The sequence below is a fragment of the Propithecus coquereli genome, unplaced genomic scaffold (genome assembly GCF_000956105.1).
Source record: "Propithecus coquereli isolate 6110/MARCELLA unplaced genomic scaffold, Pcoq_1.0 Scaffold186, whole genome shotgun sequence".
Classification (NCBI taxonomy): Eukaryota; Metazoa; Chordata; class Mammalia; order Primates; family Indriidae; genus Propithecus; species Propithecus coquereli.
This window is the reverse complement of record NW_012143412.1, coordinates 734085-746571: the sequence shown is the minus strand read 5'-3', so window position 1 is coordinate 746571 and position 12487 is coordinate 734085. Positions and strand designations below refer to the sequence as shown.

Genomic DNA, 12487 nt, shown 5'->3' with positions numbered 1-12487 from the left:
AAATGAGAATAAACAAGGGCAAAGTGTTTTGTTGTCCTACAACTAGTAGCCCACATCCTCTCTCCTCTCTGAAGTGTCATCTAGACTTTGGCAAAAGGTCCCCATCAAAGGGACATGCTTTCAGAATGTTTTTCCAGGAAGCAGGATGGGCCCCAGCAGCCAGCCCCACTCTATTCTCATCTCCTTTGGGATCAGGGAAACTGTGAAATGTCTAGCCAGTATTAGAAAGGAATCTGTGGCCACAGGCTGGAGGGTTTTCTTCTACTGAAATTAATTAACATTAGCTGTAATAAAAACCCCATGAGCTGGGCGTCATTAGCTTGGTGTTGTAACCACAGCGTGGACCAGCCCAGTCCTCTGGCATTGTGTCCTGTTGCCTGGGGAAGACAGGAATGAGGAGACACATGATGACTGTGTCCCTTGGGTCTTCCAAGTCTGTGGCAGCCAGAGGTGCCAACAAAGAAGCCAGCCCGTTGCCTCGCACCATCATTCCCACTCCCCTTTGCGCTGCAGGGCACAGCATGAGAAGAAGACGAGTTAGGGACCAATCAGATTGGAAACAGATGGACAGGGTGTACCCAGCTGAAATGATTCCTGCAGCTGCTCCTAGGAAGATGCTGCTGGTCCATAGAGACTCTGAACTGGCTTATTGCGGGGGCAGGTGGGAGAAGGGACTACATGGCTGGGGGTTGGTGACCAGGAAGGAAGGAAGGGCACTGTCAGGCTTTGGGGACTTGGATCACATATCAGTTCCATATGGCCTGAACCAGTAATGGTCAATATTGGGGACTGTTGTGAGGATTGGGGGTCTAATTAAATAATAAATTACTGTTAATAGGTTTAATGACATTTTCTTCCTTAAATATGATGTCAATGGAAGGTACCAGTTCAGTTCCTTTTCCCTAAGTTTTTCCAAAAGTAGGAAAACTCCAAGGACATGGGAACAGGAAGGAAGATCGTTCCCTTGTGTGTGCATTTGAGGTTCAGATTGAGGATCAGTTAGAAAACACTAGGAAACCAGAAGCTACAATGAGGGAAGGAAAGGGCAGATGGAACCATGAGGTCCCTACTCCTTCCACACCACTGTCTGCTGCCCTGGCTCCCAGAGCCCCGGTGGGCACTGTTGAGAACCCCCCTGGCACCCACCAGCTCACCAGATGCTCCGCCATCCCACCATGGCCCTTGCAATCCTGCCTCAGACACTGGCAGACACTCAGTGCCTCCTCGGTCCCCTGAGGAAGCAGCTGCCTGGCCGACAGCCTGCATTGCCCCGGGGTTGCCTTGCATGGCCTCCCGTGGGAGCTACAGCCCCTGCAGTGCACCACACCAGCCAGGTATGTCTACGATCACTCTCAGGGGAAGGGCAGAAATGGGAATGTGTTAGCATAAGAAGACTTTATAATGGAAAGTTAAGGGGGCCATGGTTATTAATATGTATTGATACTATTGGGGGAAATGTAAGAATTGATATGAAATTGATATGATTGGAAAGTCATCAACTATAAAGGAGCCAGAAAGGAGATAATTTCTTGATCAGATAAAGCGTGAGATTGATGAAACAAAGTTTAGACAACATGAGCTACCCTAGCCTAGAAATGCCTATCAGTGCAACCCTGAGACAGCCTCCCAACATTTTCATGGTTGAAAAACAACAAAGAGAATCTCATGTCACTCAGCTCCCCAAAAGAACTCACCCAGGAGATGTAATGTGAGACTCACTAATCAAATGCTCTAGAATAAGTCAGCCTTCTTCACTTTACTGACAAGTTTCTATCATCTATGAGAGGAAAAAGAGGCTGGGCTCAGTGGCTCACACCTGTAATCCCAGCACTTTGGGAGGCTGTAGTGGGAGGATTGCTTGAGGCCAGGAGTTTGAGGCTGCAGTGAGCTATGATCGTGCCACTGCACTCCAGTCTGAGTGACAGTCTGAGACCCTATCTCAAAAAAAAAAAAAAAGGAAGAAGAATTTCTGACCCAAGCCTTAGCCAATTTCAAATCCATGATTAATGAGCTGGTCTTGGTGCCTGAGAATGGCACATAATTTTTTCTTGTTTGGCAGTATGCAGGGACAACAAAAAAGTTCCAAGGGATATAAGGTTGCCTTATTAAGCCATAAGATTGATGTAAGAAGGACCACAAGTAGAGAGAGGTGGGGTCTCCTGAAAGAGACTGAGTGACTCAATGAATCAAGAAGAACATGCCATCAGAAATGAAGTCAGCAGCCTCTAACCAAGGCACGTTCGCGAGCGATGTCCTGGCTCATTTCAAGTTCATCAGAGCTGTGTGCCATATATCCCATATTTGGCCACAATCAACAGGCTTTTGCAACTTGAGATCATTAAGCCACCTAACTAGTGCACTGTGTTCTAATTCCAAGCTCACCAAACATTCTATTGTTGATAATTGGCTTGAAGATTGTTCTATAGGAAGAGACAAGTGCAGACCATTACAATGTATTTTATTGGCATGACAGTTGTGGTTTTGGTATAAATAAGAAGCTAGATTTCTCACGGACTTCGGTGGGGGGGAACCAAGGGCAACACACGTAACCTAAACATATGTACACCCATAATTTGCTGAAATAAAAAAAAAAAAAAAAGAAGCTAGATTTCTGATTTGATCCACAAGCCTAAACATGTGGTTAGAGCAAATCCTTCTCAAACTTTGAATCTGCTCTCACGACACTGGCTGAATCAGGCTTTGAACCTATGAGGCTAGGGACAGACCCTAGACCTCAGAGGGTCATCAATACGAATGTCCCTGGAGTCGGGCAGCTTCCATGGACACACCTCACTCTAGACCGTCAATTTACATCTATGACTTCCACTTGAGGTGTCTATTTTCCAGGACTGTTTTGTATATTGGGCTACTCTGAGCCTCATCTCCCAGAACCAAGGACACAATTTATAAGATATCTGCCTGTGGATGATTTCCCTCTTTGATCCATTACCTGGTCTCTCTGGAGATTAAATCCACAGCCCGGGTTTCTGGGCACCCAGCTCAGGTCAACTGAGTGGTAAAACTCTGATGGAGGCACCTGGAACATTCCTGACTTCTAAGCATCTTATATGGATGGAATCCCCAGAGAGACAGTGGTGGCTTCCAAAGTTAAAAAAGGGCTTATCAGCCTCTTTCTCTCTCCAACCGGGTTCTTGCTGGCTCACTTTGATGACGAGCTCTGCAGAGACGTCAGTAAGTGCTTTCCTCCAGCCTGCTACTCATACCAATATCCCCAGTGCCGGAGAGTGCCTGACACATAGCAGGGACTCAGTGTTTTGGAGTAAATGAATGAGTGAATGAATGAAAGCAGTGTTTTTCTACGTTGCCTGTGCAAGTCATTGACAAGCACAACATGTCCTATGAGCAACATCTCTCATTCCACAAAGTGATTCTCACTAGTGTAGGGGGGAGAGAGGGAGACAGCTGCACATCAAAGTATCTGGGCCCTAAGGTTTAATAACACCCACCACACACATCCCAGGAGATCCTACAATGGCCATGCTGACCCTTTGGAAAGAGACTAAAAGAAAGAGCTTGCTGACTTCCTCCATCCAGTCATCGGCCAACCTTGGGCGAAGCCAGGCAGAGCCCAGGGAGAGCTGGGGAGAGGCTGTTGGCACCCCAAGGCCGCGTGGCTCGGCTGCTCCCTCATGTCCACCCACACGCAGGGAGCTCACTCACAGTGCTGGGTGTTTGCCATGCCCTGCATAGAGAATGGTTAAGGTAATTTTGTTTTCAGAGAAACGAGTCTCCCACTCAAACACGCAACGCCAAAAGAGAAGCCCGGGAAGGGGAGCCCACCGCCAAGGCCACTGCGACGAGTCGGATCTCCTTCTCGCCCAAGACAGCCTTGGCTGTTCTTCTGCTCCATGGTGGGGAATTGGGGGCTGCCTCGCCTCGCCCCTCCAGGCCGTGGGGACCCAGGCTGACACCCCAGACCACTGCCCCCATGGCTCTAGGGACGTGTGGGCACCATGACAGCCAGAGACCCATTTTTGGGTCCTGAAAGAGTGAGACAAAAGAAAACTCGCTTTGAATTGAAATTCACCAGGGTGGAATCCGCGCGGAAGCTCTGGGTGCTCTGCCGCCTGAGGCCAGCGAATACCTAGAGCACGGAGCTGTCAAATGGCAAATCAGGACCCCGGGACCCACTGGCCTGTGTCCCCAGTGCTCTGTGTCTCCACTGCCCTTAGCCACCAGCCTCGGGGATCTCCATGGTACCCCATTCTTTGGTGGGGGCTGAAAGGACATGGGGAGAGACTGGCATGTCCGGTGGCAGCTAGCCTGTCGCGACCTCAAATTGTCATTGTTCCCACCTGCCACCACGGCAAAACCCCGCAGAGCAGTAGAAGCATACCCCAAAGGCACCACATGCAGCCTGAGGTGAGGCAGGAGGGAGCAGAGGCGGCATTGGGGGTCCATCTGCCTTTGGCATTTAGTCCAAGCACCTGAGCGGTGCCCTAATCCCTGCTGCTTCTCGGAGCTCTGTAATGGCCAGGCCATGGCTTTTTGCTAGAACAAATGCCTTGCACAGTGACTTCAGACTCTAAGCCTCACTTGGAGACTTCTTGGCCCTGTGTGACTGCTCGAGTTCCAGTTAATAACCAAAACCCGCTGTCTGCCTGCGTCTGCCATGTTCCTGTGCGGAGACCAGGACGGGAAGACCCTGTTCCCCAGGCACATCACGGCTGCTCTGACTCACCACCCAAAAAAGGCTGCTGGGACTTGTAGAGCCATAAGAAGCACAGCCACCAGTCACGGAGGGCTTGTCACATGCCAGGCCTGGTGCTGAACACTCAGAGCATCCTCTCGCTTTGAAGTAGAAACTCACATGCCCTGTTTATAAAGGAGACCTAGAAGGATCGAGCCCGTGCCCCTAACGACGACCTTCACCCTTCTGTGCAGTAGGGCCAATTTATAAAACTAGGGCTTAGGACTAAGTTTGTTGCCGCAGGAGAGAGTTTTCTCGCAGATGTGGAGATGGAAGACCCCACAGAACCCCCCACTGCATCCCTCACTTCATCTAGTGAATTAAATTGACCTTGACCTTCATTAGCATTTCCCCAGTACTGATGTTAAACATTTTCCATCAGAACAGTAGTGGTCAGAGGGCCCAGTGCTGCTGGTCACAAGGTCTTGTCCTGACCCTTGGAGACAGAGTGACCGTTTGTTCATAGACTCCCCTCCAGACACAGGAGAGAAAGGGCTCCCTAAGACTCTTACTGTATAAGCAGCAAAAATCCCCCCAAGGCAAAGCTAAAAAGGAATCTGTCTTCAAGGATACTAGGACCCTCCTTTTTTCAATAAGAAGTAAATAAAGGCACTCTGCAAAGTGCTGAGAAGATTGAATTATACAACATCAGAAAGATTATCTGCTCTTGCTGCTACATTTCAGTAAGGAGGCCTGGTGGAGGGGGAGTAAAGCAGGGAGACAGCCTGAAGGACTCCACACTCTCCAGAGAAACCTGGTCCTTTGCAAGCACCCAGCTGGGCCTCCTTCTCTCAGGGTGATGGAGAGCAGAGGTCCTCAGAGTGAGGTCCCTGGGCCAGCAGCATCCCGTGGGAGCTTGTTAGAAATGCACGTTCTCAGGCCTCACCCAAGCCCTGCAGGGTGGTGGCCGGGCAATCTGTTGTTCTGATGCCCACATGTTTGAGAACCACTGTTCTAGAGGAAGAGAAGCACTTGGGGGCTTTATTGGCTTCTTTACTCTGGCTGGAACTGTAACACAGCCACAAAGTCATGACCACAAACCCGGGAGGGCCCGTGCCACTGGCTGGACCACGACGGAGTCAGAGCATTGAATTTCAACTTCTCGAGTCATCTCAGAGGGCAACGTGTTGTTTCCCCAATCATGGATGCACCAAACGTTTTGAAAATCAGTTTTCTGGCCACACTCTGCCTCTTGCTCCCTTGCCAGATGGAAGCAGGACTCCCCAACAGGATAAGGGACAATCACAGGACTAAATTAAGCCAAACTTCGTGAAGTGCCTAAAACTACGTCTCTATTTTTATAGGGCCTCAAAAAACACTGGCTCCTGTTCCTTCTTCTTGCTTCTTGCATCCTCCCAGAGCACAGCACATCCTGACTCAATTCTTCTGATGTGATTGTGAATCACAGACCCTCCATCGGTAGCTAGCCTAGCCCTGATAGGGGCGCAATCTCTCTGGGAGACAACGTCCCATATCATCATTTTCTCTCACCGTCCATCCCCACCGGTGGCTCAGACACCAGACCAGCACCTTATTATTGAAATGTACAGTTCGACATTGTCTTAGTACAAAGACACAGCTAGGCTGTACAAACAAGTATCTGGCAAATCATTTGTCAGCACAGCAATCACCATCCCCAGACTTCCTGCAATGTAGCAGGAGGAGAGAGTCATGCTCCGTGGGTGATTTGCCTATTTTCTCTTTAAAGGATGGAAGAGAAGTTTTGGCATCAGGGCCCCAAATTTAAGTGTATGCCGCTGTTATTCCACCATTAGCATGGCCCTTAGTGACCACCCTCAGACCGTGTTAAATCACATGCCTTGACACAGCGTAGGTAGAAATGGTGACCCTGTGACGTCAGGAGCCAGTCCCTGGCAAGGCCCCCACAGTGCGCCTGTGAGCGGCCGCTAATGACCCGTTCTATTTGCGGCTGGGACTCAAGGAGGTCAGTGAGCTGGTTCCGTCTCCTGTGATCGGACTCTCCATCTGGCAGAGGGTGGTTTAATTGGCGAGTTAACTGGAAGTGGGAGCGGCACAGATATAACCTCTGCCGGCCTTGCTCTTTCCCCGGCAACTCGGAGCCACTTATTTTCTTCATGGAAGATGGAACGGAGCAGGTTGCTCACTTATTTGCCTCACTCAGAGTCTCGGAATTCTCCAGATGCCAGGCCGTCTGCCACTCTTCGTCCTCGCAGGGGAGGCCACGGGGGCTGGAAGCAATTTATCTTTAATGAGCCTGGAAGGATCCCTTCCGGGACCAACCCGCTCTCCACATGCCAAAACCCCGCCGCAGAGAGTTCCCTTTCTTCTCTGTCCCCAGAAGCACCTCCTTCTGTGCCTCATTTAAAGTGCCTAAAAGGCAAATGGCCTCCAGACCTCTTTCTACCTCATATTCTAGCTCATTAATGAAGACAAAGAGGGACTGAAAAAAAATCATCACATACAAAACACACTTTCAAAAGGTAAAATAGATGTTCTTTTTGTCTTTGTTTATTTTAATATTCACTCACACCTGGGCACAAGCATTTAACAATCTGGGCTAGCCTTCTATGAAAAGACAATAAAACATTTATTCATTCAATAAATATTTATAAAACACATCCCTTAAGCCAGGCATCATGCTAGGTCCTGGAGCAAATTAATGCAGAGCAAAACTGACAGAGTCCTTCTTTCACTGAACTTTAGTGCAGACAGCAGACAGGCATTCAACAAGTAAATAAACAAATATATATGTAATTAAAATGCATGTTAAGTGCTAGGAGAAACAAAGTGCTTAATGGAGCAGAGAGGAGGGAAGGCCTTGCAGAGGAGGAGACAGACATTTAAGGCAAGACCTGAAGTATAAAAATGGGCCAGCCATGCAAATATTCAGGAGGAAAAGTGTCCCAGGCAGAGGAAATGATGTGTCAGAAGACCAGATATAGGAATTTTTGCATGGATTTAAGGAATACAAAGAAGCCAGAGTGGTCCAAGTAACATGGGTGAGGAGGGGAGTAGAAAAAGATGGAGTTGGCAAGGTGGGCAGGGGCTGGATCAGGTGGGATGGAGTTGGCAAGGTGGGCAGGGGCTGGATCAGGTGGGATGGAGTTGGCAAGGTGGGCAGGGGCTGGATCAGGTGGGATGGAGTTGGCAAGGTGGGCAGGGGCTGGATCAGGTGGGATGGAGTTGGCAAGGTGGGCAGGGGCTGGATCAGGTGGGATGGAGTTGGCAAGGTGGGCAGGGGCTGGATCAGGTCGGATGGAGTTGGCAAGATGGGTGAGGCCTTGATAGCTGTGGTACTAGGTTTGGATTTTTCCCAACCTGCAATGGGAAGATTGAAACGTTCTAAGGAGGTGCATAATATGATACAATGTATCTTTTTATAAAAGAAACTAGGCCACTGTCTGGAGAAGAAATTTGGAGGAACAAGAGAGGACGCAGGAGACAAGTAAGCAGGTTTTGTGGCAGTCCAGGTGAGAAATGATGCTGTTTGGATTCATGTATTAGCCACAGAAATGGGAAGAAGTGGATGTATTGGAGATATCTGGGTGATTTGGAAGAGGAAGAAATCGAAGACCACACAAGATTCTGACCCAGACAATTACATGAAAGGTGGTCCCAGTAGAGATGGGGCCAAGCCCTCTGATGACAAAGACCACAGAGGCAGAGGTTGGGAACACAGAGGGCTGCTCTGGACATACCTGAGGGGGACAGTCAGTGTGCTAATACCCACCACATTGCCCCAAACACTCCTTCCTCAGTGCCAGATGTCAGCCAAGACGTGAGAGGGAACCTGCAACCCCAGGTCTCCTGGCTTCAGCAGCTCTAGAAAAACCAAACCAACTTCCTGCTTTCAACCTTTGGGGTTGAAATGCAACCAGAAACATCCCCCTAAACACAATTCAATTAGAAGGTTTCCCATTAGTCACACAGATGTTGTTGCCTTCTTGGCCTCCATAGCCTGAGAAGCAGTAGTCGGTCCAAGGACAGGCTTCCATAGAAAGTTCTTTGTTGATTAAGGAAATGAGAAGATCTGGAGCCTTTAAGATCCTGATAATCCCAGACACAAGGCTCCCACATCTGCTTTTCCTAGTCCCACTTCGACTGTGAACCAACCCTCATTCCCTTCCCTGAAATGCACGAGTCCTTAACTTGGACACACTTGTGAATATCTTGGTGCCCAACAAGACATTCAGTGTGACTTCCATGAGGTGCAAATATTAATAAATCCAAGAATTTAGGCAAGCTTTAATACTTCTTTCACAAAAGGTATCACTTTTTAAATTTTTATTGTACTTGTTTGTGTGCTAGCTCCTCTACTAGATGCTTTGATGGCAGGGTCTTTGGCATGGTCTTGAACCCTGTGAAAACTCACTCAGGCTTGCTAATTAGAGGGATAGGCTTCATAGACAGCTTCTGATGATGATGTCACAAATCTCCAATGCCATTGTCAAGTGGGAAGTTTAATTCAGTTCTATCCTAGGAGTGAACCTTAATGGAATAAATGTAGGATTCCCCCTAGCTATCATCCATCCAAGCCCAAAGCATCTCCTTTTCACAACTACCTAACAAAAGTGCCAGATAGGAAATCCTTATGTCAAGGAGAGGCCTTTCTTGTCTCTAAAACGGAGATAATGGTAGGGTTATTATGAGGATTAAATGAGATAATTCATGTAATTGGTTTACAACAGTGCTCAAGAAATGATGATGATGATGGTGCTGGATGATAGAGATGGTGATGGCAATGGCGATGGAGATGGCGATGGTGATGGTGATGGTGATGGAGATGGCGATGGTGATGGCGATGGCGATGGAGATGGAGATGGAGATGGTGATGGTGATGGAGATGGAGATGGAGATGGAGATGGTGATGGCGATGGCGATGGCGATGGAGATGGAGATGGAGATAGATGGAGATGGTGATGGTGATGGTGATGGAGATGGAGATGGAGATGGAGATGGTGATGGTGATGGAGATGGAGATGGAGATGGAGATGGTGATGGTGATGGCGATGGAGATGGAGATGGAGATGGTGATGGAGATGGATATGGAGATGGTGATGGTGATGGTGATGGAGATGGAGATGGAGATGGAGATGGTGATGGTGATGGTGATGGTGATGGAGATGATGATGGAGATGGAGATGGAGATGGAGATGGTGATGGTGATGGTGATGGTGATGGAGATGGAGATGGAGATGGAGATGGAGATGGTGATGGCGATGGCGATGGTGATGGTGATAGTGATGGTGATGGAGATGGTGATGGTGCTGGATGATGGAAACCTTGCTCAGGGGGAGCGGAAACCAAGCTGAGAGTCTCCCAAGGAGTCGCTGTCCTGCAAGTGCTTTGGGTAGGTTTTGGATGAGGCCTGATGAGAATGGAGTAACAAACAGCAACATGGGAATCGAGGAGCAGTGCTCCACAGAGGCCATCTAATCACAGCCGTAACTCAAGTTGGCCCAAAAGATATCACAGAGCACAGAGAAAAAGTAATTCCCACTACTCCCTTCTTTTCTTGATTCCAGAAACAAAAGCAGCCATGAAGCATCCTTCCTCTGCTCATCCCTACAGCCTTTCTGCCTTCTTCGTTTATGCCCCACTCCCCCTTTGTCACATCTCGGCCTTTAAACGAGTCAGCCAGAGACAGCTTTTAGATGCTACTCCTATATTCCTTAAGATAATGAGGAAATGCCTAATTACATATTAACCAACAAAAAAAGGACAAATTAGATTGCCAGGCCATTGATAACACCAGTGGGAGAATGCAGACCGACAGGGACATAGGGGAACTTATTTCTCAGAGGAAAGAGGAGGAGAGGCTAGAGCAGATTCTGGGCCAGCACAGAATCCTGAGTGTTCTCATGTTCTCTTCCAGTGGACACATTAGCTGCATGGAGGCCCCTGTCAGGGCTGTCCGTCATGCTTGCCTATCTGACTGGCCACTTTGCTGATCCTGTCCCATCCCCTTCTAGACTGCTAGGGAAGACCCCTGATCCCTTGCTTTGGTTAAACCCCCTTCATCAGCCTTTGGGACATCAAGGTAGTAACAATGTGTGAATCCATTCACTTCAGTCCCCTTCTTCTGACCAGGCAATACTTTGGCCCAGCACTACAAATGTTCTTTGGAAAAACTAGAGGTTGCTCCCCTGGGAAAATCCTCTTGCCATTAGCCAGCTGCCTCTAGACAGCTCCAGCCAGGAAAGGAGGGAGAAGAAACCTTCCCAAGTGGCCTCTGGTCCAGGTGACTCCAACACAAGGCAAAAGGTATCGATTTGAGAGATCACACATTCCAAAGCTGAGTTAAAAGTGTAAATGCCAGCCAAACTCTGTGACCAGCTGTCAGTCACCTGTTCCCTGTCCCCTGCAAGATACGACAGGGAATTGTGCCTCCAGGCACTGGCCGATTGCTGCTATAAGACATCCCACTCATGGAGCTACCTCAGCCGGAGAAGCACCAAGCCCACTCATAAGCAATTAGTAGAATGAAGTTTGCAAGAAAGAGAGACCATGAGACCTGTCCGATGCTGCTTCTTGGCATACCACGCTCCACCCCTCCACACACACACACACACACACACACACACACACACACACACACACACCAATCACAAACTCACAAACGCAGACACGTGAACTAACTTTCTATATGCAGATGATGTCAAGGACTCAGCATTAGAAAAGCCTGTGTTTTTTGACTGATTTTCCAGTACAATCGAGGGATTATATCTTGAAGATATTTTATATTGTTACTGCAAATTCAATCACATGCCTTGTTAGTAGGAGGATAGAGAGGGAAATAGGAAAGGAGCTGCAGGCTAATTTGTCCTCCAGTCCACTAGGGAAACATGAACCCCACCATCAGCATCAGTTCCCCCAGGTCTTTCACAATGTGAGCAGCTCTCAGGGCTGACATAAAGTGACCACTGCCAGGGACTTTGGGGTTTCCCAGGACACAGAGCTTTCAGCACCAAGGCACTTTCAGGCAACTGGTACAGCTGGTAACCCTAATCACAGACTGTGATTCCTCTGTTTAAAGATCCTTCTCTTTTCTATATTTAAAATACTGTGGAATTATATTTGCGTATGTACTCACTCATATTATATACTGGACATTACTTTCTGCATTAAACATTCATGCTGTATAATTCAGCACAGGATTTTACACACTTAAGAGTTTTATGGTAACATCAGAGATTTTTCAAAGATTTATTTTGAATCTATGAGATTTTTACCTGACCTGATGACTTTGACACACAAGTAAGATGCCAAACCCCCTGCAGAGGGACTGGGCCACTGAGAGGCCAAGGCTCAGAGTGAAATCCCAGGCACAGAAGAGGGTCACTTTGTGGGGAGCCAACAGGGCTATGCACAGCAGATGCCATGAGTGGCCCAGGCTCAAATCACTCATGGCTCTCCCCAGGCAAGGGAACTACCTGTCCAGCTGTCACCTGAGCTGTCAGCAAGAGGGACCTTCCGTGTGGCTTTGGTTATCTTACCAATCCCCTCTGTGTTCTCTGCTCCTCACATTTTAAAAAGTTTTAAGAACACGTGACTTCACAGCACAGATATTTGATGAGACACTTGATGCGGAAGCGTTTTGACAACATTAACATGATGTTATTTCGAGGAAGCACAGCTCCATGCCTCTGCACACCTCACCCCCCAGCACCCCACGCCACACACTGACTATGGGGCACGGATCAGTGTCCCTTACCCGCGAGAGGAGAATCAGTCTGTAAAGCAGAGATAAGGCCAAGGTGGGCCGGCTGGGTCTGTTCAAGACTCTGAGTTCCT

General features: G+C 48.4%; 1 pseudogene; it reads left to right on the top strand.

Annotated features, from left to right (window-relative positions):
* Nucleotides 1-407: 407 nt before the first annotated feature.
* LOC105808996 overlaps nt 408-12487 on the top strand; it is a 54675-nt pseudogene continuing 42595 nt past the window's right edge.